Source organism: Lycium barbarum, chromosome 3 (assembly GCF_019175385.1).
Source record: "Lycium barbarum isolate Lr01 chromosome 3, ASM1917538v2, whole genome shotgun sequence".
NCBI classification, from domain to species: domain Eukaryota; kingdom Viridiplantae; phylum Streptophyta; class Magnoliopsida; order Solanales; family Solanaceae; genus Lycium; species Lycium barbarum.
In genome coordinates, this window is record NC_083339.1 from 59139549 (window position 1) to 59160182 (window position 20634).

The window sequence follows — 20634 nt, forward strand, 5'->3', positions numbered from 1 at the left end:
AAGAAACAATCTTCTATAAATTAAACAGAATACAAAACTAGACCGCAAGAAAGTACTATACGACTTTAGTATCCTTGTCACACCATAATTCAGGTGGGATTCAACCCCAACCTAGTTGGGTTATTATATTTGGGATTATCCACTTTACATCATTTAATTGGTGTAATTTGAGTGTATCAGTAGGCCGTGGCCCTGTCCCGACCATGTTATAGTCACACTTTTGTAGAGGCTTGTAGACTCGTCTTGTCAGTATAGTATGCCAGTTTAGAGGCCTTGTCAGACCTTGTATATGTTCATTTTGGTACTGTTGGCTGTAGTTGCTTATGGCAACCTTGTTAGTACTGTCTTTTTGCAGGTAGGCCTAAGCTGAGGGTTACCCCTCCAGAGTCACGGTTACAGAGTGGTTCGCTTGGGTTCGTATGGCACCGGGTGGCGGGCACACCTCTCAAAATTTTAGGCGTGACAAGGCCTCTTTGAAATCCTCCCTAGCGGGCCAAGCCAAAGTAGGATTTTCCTGTTTCATTTTGTGGCACTAGGGTACAACATTGAAGAATGTGAAGCCTTCAAGTTTGAGTTGGAATATTTGGTCCACACTGGGGAGATTTGGATAGTCCTCCCTCCCCGTTACTAAGAAGTAGGCCTACGACTAACTGCATGGTTGTAAGGATAAACAACCCCTTTGATCTCAATGGAAGGTCATCTTTTGGGTAGATCTAGGTATTCCTTTTGCAAATCAAATGTTGTCCCCTCTATTTATATATAAAAGAAACTATGTATGACCTGATATCTCAAGGAGGGATACATAGAAAGACCATATCAGCCCTAGTCTGGGAAGGCCTTTGGGTAGAGCAAAGTTAGGGAATATTTTCTATGTAAACGAAACTACTGAAGGGCCTAATTTCCCATGGAGGGATACGTAGGCAGTCTATGTAAGAGTCGTGTTATATCCCGTATTTTTATACATTGGGTTATTCGTAAGTTAATCGACATAATTTTAAGGACAAGATTTTTTTTGGGATATGAGACAAGGACTTTTAATCCCGATTTTTAATATGGAACGACTTGCTTGTAAATTCCAATTAGTATATAAATATTAATGGAGATTAGGGAGCAATTAACTATGATTAGATTATTAAGTAGGGATAAGTGATTAACTAAGATTAATTAAGTTAGTTAATTAGACAATTAAGTGGGCCCCACCGAATTCTTTAATAAAAAAAAATATAATAAAATGGATGATTCATTATGGTGGGTACGTGTAGGGTTATTAGGGTGCCTATAAATAACATAATATGACTCATTATCACCATTTCTTCATCATATTTCCATTCACAATTTATTGAATTAAAGAGAGAAGTAAAGTTGAGGGAGAAGGATAAGCTCACGGCCATGGCTGATCTTGGCCGAGCTTAAGATCTTCATGGAAAGAGATTGAATTTTTAAGATATCTTAGATATTAAAGATTATAGAAACGTGGATTTGATCCTTGTGGCATCAAGAACATTGGCGATTTTAATCCATAGATTTCAGCAACATTAAGAGGCCAAGCTTGCTAAGGTAAGGTTTAATTTTCTTTTACATGTTTTGGAGGTGGTTTGGTCCTTGTATAAGTTGGTGGATGTGGAATTGGATGCAAGGAAGTGTATATGTTAGTGTTAAGGTTCTGTTTTGGGTCGTATAGGGGTTGTTCTAACTTAATAATGGTGAATTAATTTTGATGTTGTTGTCGTTATGGTTGTCATGGATCGCGTGATGAAAGTGAAGGAATTTGATACCTAAGGTTATAATTGTATTGTATTCGAGAATGATTTGGTTGTGTGGAAAGGAATGGAAATATAGTTATAAGTAGGTATATGTGTTGTTGTTCTTGTGAAATTGGAGGACTAAGTGTAGTTAAGGCTCGTATTGTGTTGTTATAATTGATGGGCTGCTTTAGGACTTATTAATGTTAAGATAATTTTCTTGCATATGGAAGTTGAGGCCGTTGTTGTGTTGTTGCTAATGTGAATCGCTAATTTGATAAGAAAGAAACGTATAAATTATCGTATGCGAAGCGTATGTGGCTTGTTGGGTTCATATTTTAGATATTTGAGGCGTATCGGGCATTATTATGTTATGTGGGCTGTTTTGGAGTATCCTCGGATCTTGTTTCGACTAGTTCTTAATGCGATAACTTAGACGTGCTTTGGTTGCTGCTATGTTGATTGTTGTATAGTTGGCTTAAATGTGAGGAAATTGAGCGATATAAGGGAAGTGCTGCCCAATTATCTAGCAATAAACTACTAACGTTGAAGTACATCTTATGCCCTTTCGTAGCTTAACCATAGTCTTGACATCTTAATATAGGTTGAGATATTTTGGGCAACGGATACATATCGAGTCACGGATTAAGCGCCAAAGGTATGTAAAGCTATCCCTTCCTTCTTTTGGCATGATCTTGATGAAACAAATAGACGACGTATATATATGACTTCAAAAAAAAAGCTCCTATTCTTAGAGATACTAGGATGGCTAATGTCCTTGATTCCCAGAACTCACTTTATTATGTCTTGATACATATCTATGATTTCTAAAATTCTATTTGATATGTTCCATAGTGACGTTCGAAGGATACTAGATATGACTATTGTCTTGATTTCCAAATGATAGTTCGTTTGAATATTCTATTGAGTCTCAAATATAATTTAGTTTGCATATGGTTGTTCACTACTCTGCTCGTGCATGCCTCAATTTATCTTTCACCGAGTCCCGGGCCGGGTATGTTCTCGTGCACAGTTTCACTGCATTGTTAACCGAGTCCCTTACTAGAGGGCCGGGTATGGTATATACAAATATGATGATATGATGATGTGATTATGGCGCCAAGGATGGTATGTGATGACTTTATTCACCGTGTCCCATAATGGGCCGGGTATGATATATGATATTGATATGCATGATTTAAATTTCGTAAGGCAAGCGTATTGGTATTTTGAATGTCATACTTGCCTCCTGTAATCTCTTTTTTAGTCATGATCCTTTTTATTGTATTTCATGCTTTATATACTCAGTACATATCTCGTACTGACCCCCTTTGTTCGGGGGGCTGCATTTCATGCCCGCAGGTACGGATACTTGATTTGGTGATCATCCAGCCTAGGATTTCCACTCACCTGTTTAGAGAGCTCCATTGTCCCGGAGCCTATCTCACTTTGGTACAGATCTTTTGATGTAGACTTATGTTTATCGAGGGGTACGGCGGGGCCCTGTCCCGTCATATTGCACTATTGATACTCTTAGAGGTTTGTAGACATATGTCTGGGTTGTGTATAAGTTTTGTTCAGCTGTATCTATATGGTTTGCTATGGTATTGATATGTTGTGGCTGCCTTGTTGGCTTGCGCATCATATTGACATGTAGTGGCAGCCTTGTCGGCTTGCGTATCATATTATGTATTGGTTAGCGGGGGACAGGTTTATGATATGCGGCGTTTTGAGTCTATAGCTTACTCTTGCAAATTCCCATATTATCGTAGTCTCAATATGATGATATTTAACAGGTATGCATACGAGTGTCCAGTTCGGGCACTAGTCATGGCCCATGAGGTTGGGTCGTGACAAAAGTGGTATCAGAGCAGTTCATCCTCGGAGTGTCTACAGACCGTGTCTAGTAGAGTCTTGTTTATCGGTGTGTTGTGCACCACATCTATAAACAGGGAGCTACAGGACATTTAGGATGTTACCTTTCCTTCTTACTCTAGATCGTGCGATAGAGCCAAGAGGTAGGAAATGATATCCCTCATATACTGATCTTTGATTTCAGCAGGATTGTGGTGTGGACAAGAAAAGGTAAATGATGCTACTGGGAGTTACAGAGGCAAGACATTTCATCAAGGTTACGTTATCAAAGTTTGTATATACAGAATGGCAAATTGGCCATCATCAAGGTAAGTTATTATAAGTATAGTAAGAAAATGGAATATATGTCTGATATAGTGTGAATGTTGTAGGTATGATTGAAACCTGCAGTTAAAGATTGAAAGGGAAAGTAAATAGAAAAGTATAACAGGTACAGTTTGAGTTGGACATACGAGGTAAGTTCATCATTTTCATACAATTGTTGGTATTGGGAGCCCTGTGTGATTATGAAATGCTCTCTCTCTCTCTCTCTATATATATATATATATATATATGTTGGCCCTGTGAGGCATTATTGGTATTTCCTGCGTGTGGGTTTTGGGTTAGTAAGAAATACAAAGGAAACTCTGTCAAAATTTTCCTAGAAATAAAAAGAGAATGAGATATAAGTTCGTAATATGTCTTGAAAGGTCGTGTCAATAGTGATAATAAGATTTGACTAAGTGGTGAGCACAGCTGACTTCAAGGAATAAGTTAACTATTGAATTGATAGTAATAGTGATTATGAGGTCGATATCGATATGGTAAAAAGGAAATCCTAGGATAATTTGGAAGGTCTTGTGATACTAAGGGATGATTTAGAAAAGGCTGGCAAATATTAATAGAGCGTTATATTGAGATATCGACTGAATTGATAAGCAGGGATAAATTACGACGAGTTTGTAGTTAGAAGGAGTAATAGTATGATTGAAATAAGAGTACGGAAGAGGAAGAATTGTGATGAATATGAATGTATTGACATTGCATCTTGTGTATTAAGGATTGTTATGAAAATGAGTAAAGCCTAGTGAGGAAGTGACTAAAAGATATGACGTGATCTATGCGACTAAAGTGTAAAGGCAAATGTGAAATGGAAAGGCTTAATAAGAAAGACTTATAAAGTCCTATAGGGAAAGTTCAGAATAAAGATTATGTGATAACGGAAATGATAGCGAGCACAAGAAGAGAAAGAGTTAATTGAAAGAAGGAAATAAGACGGAAGCGAGCGAGATAACAGTGTAGTAATAGGTTACGACATGTATAGCCGAGAACACGAGTAATATAAGTGACAGAGCTGTGAAAGACCCAAACTACAAAAAGATGAGCAACGAAGCAAAATGTGTGCCAGAAAATGACTGGTATGATAAGAACAAATAGGGATGAACAGAATACGCTTTGAAATAGAGAAAGGGATTATGCAGGAGTAGTGTTTTCCAAAGGATACAGAGGTAGCATGAGATTCCTCGTGTACGGAATAAAAGATGAACATAGACAAGGGGAATGGTAAGGGAATATTAAAGGAAGCTAGACGTTATTAATTGAGTACGAGTATAAAATAAAGGGAAATATATAGCTAGAAACTTAAAGGTGTAGTTATAACTAAGTAATTGTATTGTTGTAGTTAATGGACTATGGTGTATTCGTGTTGAATTAGTTATATTGCTAAGAAATTATTACCGCACGGGTTAATCAAGGCGATGATCATGACAAAGGATTTATAACAATAGTGCAAGAAAAGTCTAACATAAAGGAATTATCAAGTTGGAAACAATAAAGTCAACACCAAGGATAAGTCTTGAAATTGACTATAAGAAAAGGATGAGAGTAGAAACACCTGGTTTAAGGTAAGCACATATGACTACAGTACTTTTATACCCTGGGGCAATCGGTGATGGACCATGATAGACGGGCATTATAACACAGAGATTAAAGTCCAAGAGCGGTGTCCAGGAGTTCATGTACCCTCTACATCTTCATGACTAGCTTCATGACTGGACGGTTAAGAAGGGTATACGAATTAAGCGATTAAAGAAAGTGGTTATTGCTAGTAAGGTGTTCTAAGCGTTACAAGGAAAGGAAATAATCCACTACCATCTAACGACTTGGGGCACAATAACTATTCATGAGGAGCATAAAATTATGGGACAGTATGGAGTGAAAGGAAATGTATCGAGGGACATGGAAAAGCTACCAGTATAGTGTGCTTTTTGATTGTGTATAGGTTAGGGTAAATATAATGTTACAAGAAAACTTTGGACACTTATCACCAGGATATAAGTGCTACCTAATTGAGAATTTGGAACGACTATAAGTACTAATTATCGATTGGAGTAAGTGGAATGTGGCATTGGATAGCAACTACTCGAGTACAAATTATCAGATAAGATTTTATACCATGTGTAGAAAGGTTCTCATCGCTTCATGATTTTGTTAAGGTTTCGTACGTGGATAATCAAAGTTATAAATTATAAAGAGAAGATATGAATATGGTACAGCATACCAAGGGGGTTGGAAAAAAGAGATCAAATAAATTTGAGATTGGAAATAAGGACATAGAACAGAATATAAATAGATAATGGTATAAGTACACCCTTAAGGGGGGAAGCAGGAGAGAGAAGTGAAAGTGTGTGATGGAAACGATTGACACTGCAATATATTTGATATGGATACTTAAATTTCAAGTGGGATCCCTTGCTGAAACAAGTTAGTAAGATCTGAAAGCCAGCAATAAACGGATAGAATTTAGGACGGTATCTGAGACAATGATGAGAATTATTTGTAAAGATCTAGAATGACATGACATTAAAAAGTAGGTGCTTATAAAAAGAAAGAGTACAATAAGAGAATGGTAACGAGTAACTTAAGAGATATTATAAAGGATAGCAAGCTATACTGGATTAGAGGTTAAGATGTTGGCAATGGAATTGTTTACTAATGATGTTGTGACTTATAAGTAGCAAAGGAGAGGCGACAAAATATCCCCTATAATAGGATATGAGAAAAATCAAAGGATGAATCAAGGGAAAGGAGTATGATAAGATAGGCTACGAGCGAGTTTTAGTACGGATGAGATATGTAAAGCAGAATGAACCAAGAGAAGGAAAGACTACGACTAAGATTGGATATATTTTATACAAGTTGTACAAGAACATTGGTATATTAAGAATGAGACCAAGTGAGTATTTGATAAGAAGGGTAAGGATTCATTAATAACAATGTGGTTACGATATTTCAGGCGCATTAAGGAAAGATGTAAAGATGGTTTAAGCCAAAGTACCGAGATAGAATTAGTACTGAGAACAAATAGGACATGGCCATAGTTGAGCCCCGATATCGATTGAAAGATACAAGAGGATAATGCAAGGTAAAGCATAAAGACTAGTGAAACGACGCTAAGGTATTTCTCGGTCTAATTTGTGCACCTTCGCATTTTCTTGTAAGAATTGCAACATAATGTGTGATAGAAAAACTAAGAGCAAAATTTGAGTAAAGAGGAAATAGAGGAGTTTGAATTAAAGATAAAGAAACGACACGAGATAATATGCCTAAAGTGTTATAGGTTGGATTAAGGGAAATGGTTTAAGCAAAACGATCAGAACAAGCGGGTTACTGGGTGACAGTGAATTTATATGTCAAATCAACCATTCCTTCAGAATTATACCAGTTAATAATAGATAGACCACAGAGCAGCTATGTAAAGTTATAATATGATGGAGCTCCATCGCTAATTGATAGCCAACTCTAAAGATCGAGATTAAGAGCTAAAAGCAAAGTGGCAGTTAAAATCTTTTAAAAGGAAAGTCGAGAAGTGTTATATGATGCTGAAGATTCCAGAATATGGACTGTAACAGTACAGCAATGTAAGGTTATTGAAGTAAAATAATGTTACACCTTGGGAAATTTCATTTTATTCGTAGAGTCTGCGAGGGTCTACAAGTTACCAGAGGCATGGAATACTCCAAGGATTTTAAAGTCTAATAAATCGACGAGAGACGTCTGCGCATTATAAAAATCTCAGGTAAATATTAAGAGGAAAGACGAAGTGAACGATATATCTTAAGGGAGTAACTATAGAAGAAGAAAGAGTCAAGTTATTACTAAGTACGCCAGGGAGAGAGTAAGATTTCAGCGGAAGAACTCGCAATACAACTGTCAACCAACTGCGAAATAAAGAGGAGAGTAAGGACAACGACGTGGAATTATTACCTCAAGAAGCAACAAAAAGAGGAAATATTACGGGAATAGTTACTTAGAGACCTGGAATGCATTACAATAAATTGAAGGGATTCGACCAATGAAAAAGGCATGTGAAAAGCATCATAATTCAATAAAAGAACATTTAAGGAAGTATTGGGAGCGCAAGACTAGTTTAACATTCGAGGACAAATGTTCCAAAGGGGGGAAGGATGTTATATCCCGTATTTTTATACGTTGGATTATTCATAAGTTAATCGACATAAGTTTAAGGACAAGATTGTAAATTCCAATTAGTATAGAAATATTAATAGAGATTACGGAGCAATTAACTATGATTATATTATTAAGTAGGGATTAGTGATTAACTAATATTAATTAAGTTAGTTAATTAGACAATTAAGTGGGCCCCACCGAATTCTTTAATTAAAAACAAATATAATAAAATGGATGATTCATTATGGTGGGCATGTGTAGGGTTATTAGGCTGACTATAAATAACATAATATGACTCATTATCACCATTGCTTCATCATATTTCCATTCACAATTTATTGAATTAAAGAGAGAAGTAAAGTTTAGTGAGAAGGAGAAGCTCACGGCCATGGCTGACCTTGGCCGAGCTTAAGATCTTCATGGAAAGAGATTGAATTTCTAAGATATCTTAGATATTAAAGGTTATAGCAACGTGGATTTGGTCTTTGTCGCAGGAAGAACATTGGCGATTTTAATGCATAGATTTCAACAACATTAAGAGGCCAAGCTTGCTAAGGTAAGGTTATATTTTCTTTTACATGTTTTGGAGGTGGTTTGGTCCTTGTATAAGTTGGTGGATGTGGAATTGGATGCAAGGAAGTGTATATGTTAGTGTTAAGGTTCTGTTTTGGGTCGTATAGGGGCTGTTCTAACTTAATAATGGTGAATTAATTTTGATGTTGTTGTCGTTATGGTTGTCATGGATCGTGTGATGAAAGTGAAGGAATTTGATACCTAAGGTTAAAATTGTATTATATTCGAGAATGATTTGGTTGTGTGGAAAGGAATGGAAATATAGTTATAAGTAGGTATATGTGTTGTTGTTCTTGTGAAATTGGAGGACTAAGTGTAGTTAAGGCTCGTATTGTGTTGTTATAATTGATGGGCTGCTTTAGGACTTATTAATGTTAAGATAATTTTCTTGCATATGGAAGTTGAGGTCGTTGTTGTGTTGTTTCTAATGTGAATCGCTAATTTGATAAGAAAGAAACGTATAAAATATACTATGAGAAGCGTATGTGGCTTGTTGGGTGCATATTTTAGATATTTGAGGTGTATCAGGCATTATTATGTTATGTGGGCTTTTTTGGAGTATCCTCGGATGTTGTTTCGACTAATTCTTAATGCGATAACTTAGACATGCTTTGGTTGCTGCTATGTTGATTGTTGTATAGTTGACTTAAATGTGAGGAAATTGAGCGATATAGGGGAAGTGCTGCCCAATTATCTAGAAATAAACTACTAACATTGAAGTACATTTTATGCCCTTTCGTAGCTTAACCATAGTCTTGACGTCTTAATATAAGTTGAGATATTTTGGGCAACGGATACATACCGAGTCACGGATTAAGCGCCAAAGGTATGTAAAGCTAACCCTTCCTTCTTTTGGCATGATCTTTATGAAACAAATAGACGACGTATATATATGACTTAAAAAAAAAAGCTCCTATTCTTAGAGACACTAGGATGGCTAATTTCCTTGATTCCCAGAACTTACTTTATTATGTCTTGATACGTATCTATGATTTCTGAAGTTCTATTTGATATGTTCCATACTGATGTTCGAAGGATACTTGATATGACTATTGTCTTGATTTCCAAATGATAGTTCGTTTGAATATTCTATTGAGTCTCAAATATAATTTAGTTTGTTTATGGTTGCTCACTACTCTGCTCGTGCATGCCTCAATATACCTTTCACCGAGTCCCGGGCCGGGTATGTTCTCGTGCACAGTTTCACTGCATTGTTCACCGAGTCCCTCACTAGAGGGCCGGGTACGGTATATATAAATATGATGATGTGATTATGGCGCCAAGGATGGTATGTGATGACTTTATTCACCGATTCCCATAATGGGCCGGGTATGATATATGATATTGATATGCATGATTTACATTTCATAAGGCAAGCGTATTTGTATTTTGAATGTCATACTTGTCTCCTGTAATCTCTATTTTAGTCATGATCCTCTTTATTGTATTTCATGCTTTATATACTCAGTACATTTCTCGTACTGACCCCCTTTCTTCGGGGGGCTGCGTTTCATGCCCGCAGGTACGGATACTCGATTTGGGGATCCTCCAGCCTAGGATTTCCACTCACCTGTTTAGAGAGCTCCATTGTTCCGGAGCCTATCTCACTTTGGTACAGATCTTTTGATGTAGACTTATGTTTATAGAGGGGTACGGCGGGGCCCTGTCCCGTCATATTGCACTATTGATACTCTTATAGGTCTGTAGACATATGTGTGGGTTGTGTATAAATTTTGTTCATCTGTATCTATATGGTTTGCTATGGTATTGATATGTTGTGGCAGCCTTGTTGGCTTGAGTATCATATTGACATGTAGTGGCAGCCTTGTCGGCTTGCGTATCATATTATGTATTGGTTAGCTATGACTCCTCGGGGGACAGGTTTATGATATGCGGCGTTTTGAGTCTATAGCTTACTCTTGCAAATTCCCATATTATCGTAGTCTCAATGTGATGATATTTAACAGGTATGCATACGAGTGTCCAGTTCGGGCACTAGTCATGGCCCATGGGGTTGGGTCGTGACAACTCGGTCCCTATATTATATAAAATATATATTTTCCCCATTTTAGGCATAAGATAGCATAAAGAAGACCTCATAAAGCCAATCACCATAAAACATCCAAACTAAAATCCACAAATGACTCAAAAGAGCCAAAATACCAAAACCTCAGAATGGAGGATCGATAAAACGCTTGAATAAAATACATGTATTTTTATGCTTATTTGCAAAATATGTGGAATATCTTGTGTTGTTTATTATGTCTAACATACAAAAGAGGTTGATCCTTGTCATTTGACACTTACCTACTTCACTAGATCAAAAGCCGTAATAGTGTCCCTTTCCGAGCAAGACAAAGGCAAAGAAAAAATTAGTAGTGCTTCAGAAGACGAGTGCAACAGAAATGAACTCGTCATCAGGGATTCAATATCCCTAAACCCAAAAGAACACTTGCATTTCGAAGATGTGATCAATATGCTACTCGAGAAAGTTGCTGACCTTCAAGAGAAAGTCACAAGAGCTGAAACGGCTAGTGCGGCGAACGAAACACCTCCTGAGGCAAAAAGACCTCCTTAGCCTTTTCCATCTCTGACTTCCCAACCTACACTACCAGTACTGATAAGAAATGATATGTTTTGATAACATGACAAACCCTAAGGAACCAGGTTCACCTGTCTGTACTTGATTAACCTTATGATATCTCATATGTTGCTTTTCTAACATGCTCCTTGAAGAATTAGATGCCTGTAGGATTTTCTCATATATGAGAGACCTAATATGTTGATCTAGAAGGACTAGATAGGATTAGGTCTCAAGCCTGCTCAGCCAACAACACAGCTGTAGAGCTATTGACAGTGTATCCAGTACTTACCACTTGTTCAAAGAACAAATGAGGAACCAAGTTCCTCCAGGTAAAGGGTCTGGTCACTGAAGCTAAAAGTCCAAATTCATAGTTGTAAAGTGATCTGCTGAAATGTACAATGCAGCTGTACAGCAGTATCTCAGCAAGGCCGATTGATTAACGGTCCAAATTTCATGAGTGGTCATCTCTCTCTCTCTCTCTCTCTCTCTCTCTCTCTCTCTCTCTCTCTCTCTCCATGCATATAAAGACATCATCTTCCAGGAGTAGACTCATTCTTGCATAATCCAAAAATTACTCCATACAAAGAGCAAGTCTCCACCTTTTAAGGTGTTCCTCAAGAACAGAGCAATAGCAACCCGCAGGACTAGGTCCAGAACTGAAGATGATTAAGGCCCTTAGGTTGTTGTGTCTTTGTTCTTTTGTGCTTAAACTGTAAACCTACTCTTCATAAAAAGAAGTTGTTTGTCAGTTTCCTAAATTCTCATGGTTTCTTCCACAAGCACTTGAGTGGTACACTAGGCTAGAGTTAGCTTAGTTTTATTAGTGTGTGGCTAGAGTTAGTCACTGTGGTTAATTCTCAAAGAGTACCTTTGAGTGGTACACTAGGCTGGGGTGAGTCTAGGTGTATTAATGTGCTTGGCTAGGGGTAGTTAAGGGTGAGGGTTGAATAAGCGTTATTGTAAGGGTGAGGGATTATGGGAGTTATTCTTAGCTTACGATAGAGTTGTAACTTGAGTCGCTCAGTTAGTGGAGTTAAAATCCTACTGGGGTAGGTCGTGGTTTTTAAACCCTTGAGTAAGGAGTTTTTCACATAAAAATCTTGTGTTGATTTTCGTACGGCATTGCATAAGGGACCTAGTACACAACCAAGTCCCTCATATACAATTTGGTGGGTGCACAACCTGCAACAATTAGTATCAGAGCAGGTTCTTTCTAAAAGTTTAACACCTAGAAAAGATATTAATCATGGCTAGTTCACCAAGCCTAGAGAAAAGAGAATCTTCAGTGCTTAATATGTCTAGAACTATCTAGAATGCCATGTCATTAAGACTCTTTCGCTTCCTATTCCAATTTAAGCCCTTTAAATGCCTATCCATCCTGAACCTCTTCGTACCTCAAAAGAAAACTGTTCATTCTTCAGATCTTTCCAAATAAATTACCATATTTGAAATCTTAATTGTCCTTTCTCACTTGCAGAATCTAAACCCCACCACATCACTACCAGATCCCAAAGATAGTCTGACTCTGGTAAGTCCTACTTCCATCGATCATTCTAGAATAGATAAAGGACTCAATGAGCCCTGTGTAAACCTTCTCCTCAATGATTCTAAACGAAGGGGAGTAAAAAAGATCTAATATTATGGAAAGTGGAACTGAAATTGCTAAGGGGTTTGAAGAGGCCTTGAAGGCAAAAGAAAGCAATGAAGAAACTCAGAAGGATCCGATAACGAAACGGATGAACGGGAAGAAACCTATTAGAGAAGAAATAGATGCAATCTGCAGGGCATGCAATCCATTAGAAGAAAGGTATCTGTAACGAGTAATCCTTGTGGTAGTGCAAAAGATACATCATGCACATCTGCTCCATACGAATCACGATGATCCTTACTTGATAGACAAGGATGGAAACACCTTGCTAGATACTGTGATAGATACCAAGATGCGCCACCTTATTGAGCCTAATTTTTACTGGTATAGTCATGCTAAAATCCGAGGTACTGGCCATCTAACTCATTACTATGTACTGGTTGATGTGAATGAATCCGGCGCAGCTACAAACTGGCTATGCTACATATGCAAGGTGCACACGTTCGGTCTCCATGAATCCACCAGCCCATTATGCACATTTTTTTTCCTGTTGTGTATGAAATTACATTTAGGATGATGTGGTAATCATGGAGAAATGAAAATACACAAGAAGCCAAAGGGACCAGGTCACAGTGGTTCTGCAAAGGAAGTTGACTCTTAGCTAAAGACTGAAAGTCTTTGTCTAGACCCACTAATCCTTAGTTCTTGAGCCGCTCCTAGTCCCCCTGAATATCTGACCCTTTGTATTCCATTGCTTAGTGACTATGACACTCATGACAATTTATGCATCATATTTTGTACTAACTAAGAGTACTATGTTTTTTATATGCTTAATCTAATCTAGGCAATTTCTCTAATTTGTGCAATGATCTTAATACTTGTTGTTACTATTCTCGCTTATGTTGTGTTTCCCTAATGGCCATGAGTTACTGATAATAAAGTTCTTTTTGGCTTATGCTACTTTTATTACTCTTTTCAATAATGCCAAAAAGGGGAAGAAAATAAAGGGTGGGAAAGGGAGGAAGAATGATGAGGGAGAGCAGTACATAAATGGTGTCTCTAAGTTTGTCATCATAAAAAAAAGGAAAAATGACTATACCGTTTGATGATTGTCAAATATGGTGAAACTAGCGAGAGTGAGAAACCCGGTCCTCAATATGGCCTCTCCATAAATCTCATAGTCTCAAGAATATAATTGATATATGTGAGAGAGACATGTACGAAAGATAAAGGAAACCGTGAAAAAGGGAAAGAGGACTGCAAGCTGGGCAAGTGAAGGACTGATCCACAGGGGTAATAGCTGGGAATCTGGTTCTCAGGGGAACTTTCTCTATGATTTTATCATCATCAAAAAGGGGGAAATTGATATGTCATGACATGTTTTGATGATTTGACAAACCTTACTCAAAGAAACAGAATACTACTATGTATCTCGAGGTCTGAGTCTCAGGGGGAACAAATGAGGTATCTAGAAAAGGGATCTAGTCTTTAGGGGAAACAAAAAGGATGTCGCTTTATCATAATCAAAAGGGGGGAAATTGAGAAGAAATGATATGTTTTGATGACACGACAAACCCTAGGGAACCAGATACAATTAGGTTCACCAGTATGAACTTGATTAACCTTATAATATCTCATATGCTGCTTTTCTAACATGCTTCTTGAAGGATGGGATACCTGTAGGATCTGCTCATATATGATAGACCAATTATGTTGATCCAAACGGACCAGATGGGATCAGGTCTCAATCTTGCTCAGCCAACAATACAGCCGTAGAGCTACTGACAGTGTATCTGGTACTTACAACTTGTTCAAAAAATTAATGAGGAACTAGGTTCCTCCAGATTAAGGGTCTAGTCACTGAAGTTAAAAGTCCAAATCCACCGCTGTAAGGTGAGCAGTTGAAAACTACAATACAGTTGTACAGTAGTACCTCAATAAGGCAGATTGTTTAACGGTCAAGATTTCATGAATGGTCATCTCTACTCTCTCTATCTCTCCGCGCATATAAAGGCATCATCTTCCTAGAGAAGACTCATTCTTGCACAATGCAAAAATTGCTCCATCCAAAGTGCAAGTCTCCACCTTTCAAGAAGTTCCTCAAGAACAGAGCCACAGCAACCCGAAGGACCAGGTCCAGAACTGAAGATGGATTAGGTCCTTAGGTTGTTGAGTCTTTATTCTTTTGTGCTTAAACTGTAAACCTACTCTTCATAAAAAGAAGGTTTTTGTAGGTGTCTTAAATTCTCATGGATGCTTCCACAAGCTTTTGAGTGGTACACCAAGCAAGAGTTAGCTTAGTTGTATTAGTGTGTGGCTAGAGTTAGTCAATGTGGTGAATTCCTAAAGGGTGCCTTTGAGTGGTAAACTAGGCTGGGATGAGTCTAGGTGTATTAGTGTGTCACGACCCAACCTACCATGACTGGCACCAACCTAAATCCTAGTGGGCGAACCAACACATGAGTCATCTATTCATTAAAGTTCGATTTTATATTAACCAAGACAGCCAGTTATTACTCATTCAAGCATCAAATAAAACAAAATAAGTCATGCTAAAAATACTGAAGTAAGTGCGGAATTTCTAACTATTACAAAATCCCCAAAATCCAAAAGTCATCGTACAGGACTCTAATCTAAAACATCTCTAAGGAGTGAAATCTGACTAATGAATATCAATAATGTCAAGAATAAGAAAAGAGATCATATGAAGAAGATTTTCGGGCGGCCTGGCATAGAAAGATGCGCACTCTAGATCTATCAGCAGACGTCCTCAACGCTAGATGTGAGGGCAGGTAGCAGTCTCTGCGTCACAATCTGCACTCCAAAGAATGTAGCAAGGTAGTATCAGTACAAACACTATGTACCAGTAGATATCATAGGCCGACTAAGATTAGTATTATGCGTATCTCATAAAATCAATAGAATAAACAAGCCAGCCAACAGACATGTATAGGCGTAACCTACCTCAAACGTGGAGGTGGAACAACGCAAGTCACTCCGCTACAGCTTTTCCCTTCCTCAAAGCCTCGGAACGCTCAAAGTCTAGTAATAGAAAGCTCAACGAGTCACGAATACTCTAGTCATAATCACCAAATAAAGATTACCCTTCCCTTTATGCCATTCCAAGAGGCGGATGATTTTCTAGGATTAAAGCAACCTATCAAGGGCTTAGTAATCATTAAACAGGAATTTGTAACTATATTATATCAACATTCCCACTACAAGTGGATTTCATGGTCAAAACACCATTTTTATAGAACCCTAGGTCTTAATTCACTTAGTTTATGGCTCTAAGTATTCAATTTATGATTTAGAGAAATCAACCCAAGCCGTTTGATGATCACTAAGTGATAATAACCATAACCCATCATGTTTTGAAACTTTGTTAATTTGTAGGGTTTCTATAACAATCCCACCATTGAAGACCCACAAAAGGGATGACAATCATGAAGGAGAAACGAATGATAGAAAGGGATAAAATAGACTTACCTCTCGAAAGTTTCTTGCCCTAGCTTTGAATTTCACCCTAGGTTCTTTTTGGGAACTGTGTTGGTGATTTATGACTAAAGAATGGTAGACTTAGTCTTTAAAACACGAAATTCGTCCCCCCATCGACCGCTGCAGCGGTCTCGCTATAGAGGCTAAGTGACCGCTATAGCAGACCCAATAGCAATTCGCTCACCGCTATAGCGAAAATTTTCTGCTATAGTGGTATCGCCGTAGTGAATAATCGCCTGCCACAGTGGCCACAAGAGAAATGGCTGGCCGCTGGGAGCGGTCAGCCCATCACTACAACGGTACTCCCATTTCTGCAGTAGTGACTTTTGGGCACTGAGCTCGACTTTTGTCCGGTTTTTTCCCTTTTCACTCCACATTTCATCCGAGGCCTCACAAACACACACAAAACATGCACACAGGCATAAAAACACTATACGAATCCACCCATGTCCTCGAAATTCCCAACAGAGTTCTAATTTCCTACGTCACCCCCAGACGGACTCCATACAAGTAAAATAAAAAACACAAGCAAGTTAAATTTCAGCTCTTAAGCTTACACAATCTAGTTCTTACTGGCTCGTTCTACCCTTGGAAAGGTTCTATTTGGTGGGATGATCCTACATTTCCCATAACGATCGGAAGGGTCGTTACATAGTGTGCTTGGCTAGGGGTTCAAGGGTGAGAGGTGCATAAGCATTATTGTAAGGGTGATGAATTGTGGGAGTTATTTCCTAGCTTATGATAGAGTTATAACCTGATTTGCTCAGTTAGTGGAGTTGAAATCCTACTGGGGTATGTCGTGATTTCTAATCCCTTGAGTATGGAGTTTTCACATAAAATTCTTGTGTTGATTTTCGTACTGCATTGTATAAGGGAAGTGGTACAACACCAGATCCCTTATATACTGTTTGTTTGACGCATAGCCTGCAACAGGTACCATGCCACCAACTCACTGCTGAACCATCCCACATTAGTACGTCATATCACACTCCACCACCTCTCAACATCACCCAAATTCCTGGAACTACCTATTCTGTGCCATCGTACCAGACCCTGCAACCCACTCACAGCAACCCTGCTATCCGCGCAAGCACCGTCTTTCTACCAACTTCACGAACCACCCACACACCCAAAATCCATACCGCACATCTAATGGTATCCTTCCATACTCCTGTCACACCAAACGCCTTTTCCCTAGAAAACTAGAAGCTCGATCACTACGAAGGGATTGAGATGGACTGGAGAGCTGAACAACATAGGCGTGACAAAGAAGTTGAGCGCAAAGTCGCAAAAATGCTTGGAAAATCCACAAGAACCACTCGTAATGTAATGATACGCTCAAATTAATTTTTTTTAATAGCGTAAAGAAGACGATGTCAAATATAGTAACCAAACAAGGTTGGGGTCAAATCCCGCAGAGAATATAGTGTGAAAAGTTTACTAAACAAATATTATACCAATCTTGCGGTCCTGTTGTATTAGAAAAAAAGGGTTTTATAAGAGTTTCAAGTTGTGGACTAATTTAAAGTGACTAGTAATTTAAAGTTGTAAATATATGGGTAAAAAGAACCAAAGTTGTGTCCCCATCAGATAAAGTGTACAATCATAGGTATTGATCTTGATATACCTCTAATGGATCTTTATATGAATGCACTTAATTTCTATGTGAATTTAGACTATTTTCCAATAAGAAAAGATTATTTCTTTCTGTGCTTTTCCCAAATATAAGAAAGTATGCATGAAGAACAGTTAATCATACTAAGTAAATTCCTCTTATTCGTAAGTGAATCTATTAAACAAGATTTTAAGCCTCGAGTTCGTTATTTGTTCTTACCAAACCCAAGTTATTTCCCAAATAAACAAAAGTTTATGGCATTAGCTATTGTTTTCAACCACTAACTATATGATTAAAACGAAGAACAAATAAACACTAACAATCCATTACGCGTATATCAATCACAAAACACCCATCCTTGGGTTCACAACCTTAGTAAGAAAATTTATCTACTCATAGAAGAAGAAGGAGAACAATAATAAATAATTGAGATTATAATTCTTATGAATGATTGAATGGAATTGAAAAGAAACTAATTGCAATTGTTTGTAATCCCAAAAAGACTTCAAAAACTATGAGTATTCAATGCTAAGGAAATAAATCTGAAATCTAGTGAATTGTGGCCTACAAGAAACCTACATCAGGTATTTATAATAGTCTAAGTCGTGAAAAACATGTTGACAAAATTTCCTCCGTCAGATCAACATATGGACCGTAAATATTATACAGTCCGTAAAACCTGTAGTTCCTGTCCGTAAAATTTCCTTTTGCTGCCCAGATCTATGCTCCCTTTTGACGGACCATAAATATTTTACAGTCCGTACAATTGGTCTATAAATTCTTCTTTCAGTTGAGACTTGCGGTGACTGATCTATGATCGGATTTACAGACCATAAATAATGTACAGTCCATACTTTCTGCCGTGAATTCCCTCTTTAGGTATGAGACTTCTCTGTCACTGATCTATAGTTGAATTGTGTAACGACCTGTTTGGTCGTTATAGTCTTTTCGACATTTTCGTCTCTTCGCAAGCATTGATTAGCTCACTTTTGACCCAAGGGGACCGTTAAAATGAAATGCTTCTCATGGTGTCTAGAATTGATTTGGGCGACATTTTGTGAAATATGAGTTTTAAACGAAAATGAATCGGCCCAAAGTTGACTTTTGGGTAAATGGACCTTTTTTTGAAAATCCATCAATTTCGAGATGTCTGGATGGTCATTTAGGTCTTGTGTGTATATCTAGTTCGGTTCCCAATGCACTGGGATGCATTTTGGGACCTGGGTTGGGGAAATAGAAGTGAGGTCGGGGGTTGACTTAGTCAACGAGGCCTCCGTTGGGAATTCTGAGGCCACGAGCGCATTCGTAGCATATGTTTGTGTGGGTCAGGGTATGTGGTTTATAAACAGATGTCCTTGGGAGAGTTCGGGATTTCATTTTAGACTTAGAAAAATCTGGTGGATTCTGGTACCTGGTGCCCGCATTAGCGGTACTAGTGCTGTCCCGTTAGCGCTAGTGCTGTCCCAGCGGCACCGCTGTTGCGGCATGTTGGATGCTGCGGTAGCCAAGTATATCTTGGCCCAGACCGCTGGGGCAGTCTGGTGGGCGCTCTTGCGGCCCAGTTACCGTCGTAGCGATAACGGGCCTGTTATTTCATTAAGTGTGCATTAAATAAACCCTTTGTCTATCATTTAATATCATTTCGAAAAGTGAGCTCTTGGGGACTGTTTTAAAAGATTATTGGAGAAAGCTTTTGGCGGTAAGTTTTGCTTATCCTTTACTAATTCCTTGTTCCTAATCATCATAGATTCCTCCTTCCTTAGAAATTCCTTAGTAATGGATGATGAAAGTGGGTTTTAATGATTGTTCTATCTAGGCTTATTAATGATGAAATTGATGAGGTTTATGCAAGATTTTGACGAATCTAAGTTTGTTGATCATATATCTTCCATTATTAGAGTTGAATTCTTGAATCAAAGAGTTAGGGGTTATACTCAAATTTGGGGTTTTGCGTGAAATCAGAAATTAGGCCTATCGTTGATTTAAATCAGCAATTAGTGGTTGGGTTATAATCACCTAGTGCTTAATTTGATATTTTGCTTCCGAATTTCCTATTTTGACCTTGTGGGCCCCATTTCTCTAGGGTTGGATTTGACCTAAATTGAATGGTATTAATATTAGTATCATTCTGTTACACCTGGTAGTTTTTTTTTGTACATTGAGATTTGCCAGGTGTTAGCTGTTCAATTATGGACATTGGAGTGATTTTCAAAGATATATGAGATTAGATATTCTTATCTTGTAATTATGAGGGTTTAAGCTCACATAATAAGCTACGGAAGGATCGGAGGGCAAGTGAATCAAGGAAATTAAGTTTGTTGGACTTTGGAGAAAATACGAGGGGCAATTTAGGTCTATCTTGGAGAAAGGATATCTTTTAGTATACGAGGAGTTTTGGAGCAAAGCAAAAGCCTAAATTAAAATTCACGAAGTCTAGTTTCCAGCGCAACAAACCGTACATTGATCATACATCGGGATCAAGCGTTATGAGCATTTTAAGGCAGACTGCTAGAGCAGGGATTGACTCTAGGGTCAACTCAGCGCGAATGCGCCCCAAGGTGGCGCGAACGGGCTGAGCAATTTTTAGGTCGGTGCAGGCAGACTCTGGAACGTTATAAAGGGGGGATTACCCCCTCATTCTTCACCATAACACCTCTCCAAACACCCCAAACATTCTGGAAATCACCCCTAACTGCCAAACATCAAATTT